Source organism: Podarcis melisellensis, assembly GCF_964234715.1.
Source record: "Podarcis melisellensis genome assembly, chromosome: 12".
Classification (NCBI taxonomy): Eukaryota; Metazoa; Chordata; class Lepidosauria; order Squamata; family Lacertidae; genus Podarcis; species Podarcis melisellensis.
This window is the reverse complement of record NC_138544.1, coordinates 10,650,779-10,655,553: the sequence shown is the minus strand read 5'-3', so window position 1 is coordinate 10,655,553 and position 4,775 is coordinate 10,650,779.

Here is a 4,775-nt window from a genome sequence, read left to right as displayed (position 1 = left end):
ATTGGCTGCAGTAGTTTCCTTGGTTCTCGAACATTTTGGAAGTTGCCTTCCAAGGTACCACTATATTGCTTAGGAGTACCCAGAGGCCAAAAAGATGAGTTCTTAGGCAGTGTTATGGCATTCAGCCTTGCAGATGGGAATTTGGCATTGCACCAGTGCTAAGAATTTTTATTTCTTTTGACTGATGCGGATGGCTGGAGGAGTCTGAATAACTTAAAATTGGTATGCTAATCTACAGGTGGAGTGGTTTTGGGTGGTACAGTTTTCCTTGGGAGTGCTACCATTTTATAATACAAGAGAAATTCCACGTGAGTGCTGTCACAAGGTGAAAAACCCGTACTGAATATTTTCTTTGCAAACCTCTTTCATAGCAAATAGCTCAAAGATGCTTTTGCCATATCACTAGCAGCTTGATGTTGACTCGCACCGGATATGTGCAGTTCTGGTGCATGTATAGAGAGGAGAAAAAACTACAGATCAAAGGAAGAGGAAAACCATTTAGTTCACCCACTTACACTTGGTAGGATTTAAGATCTATCTAAGAGAGGGATAGCTGACATGGTGGCATGACCAATGCCTCGGCGGCTGGGGGTGCATTCTAGTCCAACCATATGCCAGCCGTTATATTTTCTTGTGATATCTTATTGCTATAATACCCTAGGAAAACATGATGCCAGGACCTCAAGTGCTAGCAGCACTCACAAAAAAAAAAAAAGTAGCTGGCAATGAAGTATTCTATACAGTGGTTCCTCGGGTTAAGTACTTAATTTGTTCCGGAGGTCCGTTCTTAACCTGAAACTGTTCTTAACCTGAAGCACCACTTCAGCTAATGGGGCCGCCTACTGCCGCCACGCTGCCGGAGCACGATTTCTGTTCTCATCCTGAAGCAAAGTTCTTAACCCGAGGTACTATTTCTGGGTTAGCGGAGTCTGTAACCTGAAGCGTATGTAACCCGAGGTACCACTGTATTAGCAAGAAGAACACTGATATTTATCTCCAGTTAGTCAATTACTCCCAATACTTGCATAGTCCTATTTTTACTGCTTGCATATTTCAGGGCTCAAATTTCAAATTGTTCAACTTTTTATCTTTCTATTCATATTTAGTTGATTCTGCTACACAAGTGACATGTAGGTCAGAATATATTTGGCAAGAAAATAGCTAAATGGCTCGGAGCCATGTTCTGCAACCCACAAAATAAGCTTTGGGGAAACTGCAAGAAATGAGTGTGACATTATCTTGAAACATGACCATCTATAGCACAGATTCAGAGCCAAGATCAGTGTTTGAGGGCTCTGCTTCCTGAGAGAGTTCCACGCAAATGCAAATGTTAAGCCTTGCATTATGGGCGTTTGATCAATAGGGGCAAGGCCAAACAGATTCATCAACAGTATGCAGTGAGCCACCAGGAAGTATAGAGATGGTCCTGATTTGTTCAGCTGGTGCCGTCCTGCCAGATCTGAGCAGAGGAAGTGGCAGAATGAAGGGGGCGGGGGTTTGTATTTTCTTTTCCCCCCAATAGGCTTTTGCAGAACATTCTGCTGCAAGTGTGTTGAAAGTGTCAGCAGTGACAGGGAATGTGCGAAAGGAGAGAGGCAGCTTTTACTAAGCAGTAAGTGAACCATCCACAAAAGGGTCAAAAGCGAAGGAGGAGGATGTTTGTGAGAGAGAAAGAAGACAGCAATTGGAACGTAAGAGTGGATGATTTCACACGAGAAAGGGTGGAAAAAGATGTACGAAAAAGGTGGGGGGTTTTAAAGGAGAAAAAAACCCATGTTAAAGAGCTAAGGTTGGGGAAATCTTGACAGGTTTCTTTTTAAAAAATTGTATCATCTGTTCAATACTCCCTTCTTGCCTTCACCTACCTTGTGCAAAATGCTAACAGGAAATTAGTGTATTCCTATTACAATTTCGGGATGTGGGTGGCGCTGTGGGTTAAATCACAGAGCCTAGGACTTGCTGATCAGAAGGTCGGCAGTTTGAATCCCTGTGACGGGGTGAGCTCCCGTTGCTCAGTCCCTGCTCCTGCCAACCTAGAAGTTCGAAAGCACGTCAAAGTGCAAGTAGATAAATAGGTACCGTTCCGGCGGGAAGGTAAACGGCGTTTCCGTGTGCTGCTCTGGTTCGCCAGAAGCGGACCTAATGGTGAGGGGTCTCTTTACCTTTTTTACAATTTCAAACATTTACACTTTCTATGCTAATTTAGAAAAGGAAAGGGGTGTGTATGGGTGGGAAAGTTACTAATTTGCCTCCTGTGATGGACTGCAACTGGAGTGGCATGAAGCATGTGCATTTCCTTTCTCTCTCGAATGGAAGAAGGGGGAAATCAGAAAATTCAGCAACCGAAGAAGAGGTTTGTTCTTAACCGCCTAAGTGAAAGTAGCTGGTAGGCAGGAAAACACAATATCAGCTGTGTATTTGCAATACATTGAGTTTTTACTTACTGCTGTCATTAGGTGCTGGGGAAGGGACAGTTCTCGTACAGTTTGGCTCATAGATCTGTGTGATGTGGGGATTTTTCACAACAGTGGTGGATGCTTCAGCAGCGCTGGCTCCACGCAGTTCAATGACCCGAATGTCACAACTCCACAGGAGCTGTGTGTCCCCAAAAACATAACGAGGGGAATCACCATGTAGAAGTCTGATACAGGGACAAAGGTCCCAAATTAGTAAGAAGATTTTACTTTCTTGGGCTCCATGATCACTGCAGGTGGTGACAGCAGTCACTGAATTAAAAGGCGCCTGCTTCTTGGGAGAAAAGCAATGACAAACCTAGACAGCATCTTAAAAAGCAGAGACATCACCTTGCCAACAAAGGTCCGTATAGTTAAAGCCATGGTTTTCCCAGTAGTGATGTATGGAAGTGAGAGCTGGACCATAAAGAAGGCTGATCGCTGAAGAATTGATGCTTTTGAATTATGGTGCTGGAGGAGACTCTTGAGAGTCCCATGGACTGCAAGAAGATCAAACGCATCCATTCTGAAGGAAATCAACCCTGAGTGCTCACTGGAAGGACAGATCCTGAAGCTGAGGCTCCAATACTTTGGCCACCTCATAAGAAGAGAAGACTCCCTGGAAAAGACCCTGATGTTGGGAAAGATGGAGGGCACAAGGAGAAGGGGACGACAGAGGACGAGATGGTTGGGCAGTGTTCTCGAAGCTACCAGCATGAGTTTGACCAAACTGCGGGAGGCAGTGGAAGACAGGAGTGCCTGGCCTGCTCTGGTCCATGGGGTCACGAAGAGTCAGACACAACTAAACAACAATAAATGATGCTAAGAGGTATTCTCACTAGGTAAATGCAGGTCACATTCGCACCATGCTTTAAAACACTATGGTAGTACTTTAAACAGGCATCACTACCCCCAAATAACTCTGGGAGCTAGATTTTTTCCAAGAGTGTTGAGAGTTGTTAGTTGGGCCCTCCTCTCCCTGATCCACAATTCTCAGAGTTCCCTGTGTAACTCTTTGAGGGGAATGGGGACCTCCTTGACAATCTATACTTCCCAGGTTTTTTTTTTTTTTTGGGGGGGGAGAAAACACGAGGGCCACAGTTTTCCAACCTCTGCTGTACACAATGGGCAGCAGGCATGTTTAGCTCTAGTTAATGCATGAAGGGGTTAAGACCATAGAGTAAGCAGTACTGGCAGACATAACTAGGTCAACAACCCCTCACTTGGGGGAGTTTGGGAAGGGTTCCCAAAGCCTTTTCTTATTCTCTTCCAGCAGAAGGGATGTCAGAGCTTAGACCGCATGGTTTTCTCAAGCCATCTTTGTGTTTCTGTACAAATAATTTAGAAACTCTTACCTTTAAAAAACTAAGTTAAAATGCCTGTCTTTTCTTGCTGCTGTGTAGAACAGCATATGAATGTGACCTTTGAAGAGAGTTTGTTAGTAAACCATTTTAAGCTTTAAAAAAAGGGTGGGGAGCAGACAGTATGCCCCATTGAACATGGCTAGCCTCTCCTTAGAAGTAAAAACCCCTAGGATGGCTCTGCAAATCTACGCCTTAAAGTGGCACAAGGTAAAGGTAAAGGGACCCCTGACCATTAGGTCCAGTTGTGGCCGACTCTGGGGTTGCGGCGCTCATCTTGCTTTATTGGCCAAGGGAGCTGGCGTACAGCTTCTGGGTCATGTGGCCAGCAGGACTAAGCTGCTTCTGGCGAACCAGAGCAGCGCACGGAAACGCTGTTTACCTTCCCACCGGAGCGGTATCTATTTATCTACTTGCACTTTAACGTGCTTTTGAACTGCTAGGTGGGCAGGAGCAGGGACCGAACAACGGGAGCTCACTCCGTCATGGGGATGGGATCTGAACCACCAACCTTCTGATCAGACTCCACTGCAATAACTGGCCACGCCTCTGGTATTTCATTTACACGGACTGTCGGATCCTGTGTTTATACGGACTGCTCATTTGTGCATTTGTGTTCACTCTCACATCCCTCACCTGTTAAGCGGTTTCAGCTTGGACATTTTATTTGCTAATATAGATCTTTTTTAAAAAAACAAAAATGAAAGGTCAACTTTTGGGAGCTTAGCCCGCCTCTGCCATTCGCCTTTCTTCTCATCACCAAAGGGAATAGGATTGCTTCTTCTCTGTGCCAGACAAACACTAGATGTCAGCAAAGGGAAATAAACCAGCTGCTTCTCCAAAATCTTTTTCTGTTGTGTTGTGCTGCTCTTGAATTCCCTCTATCCCAAATGCATCATTGGTATGGGTGGAAAATTATGAACGGCACTGGCGAGAGTCAAAATGAAAGGGTGCAGGCTTA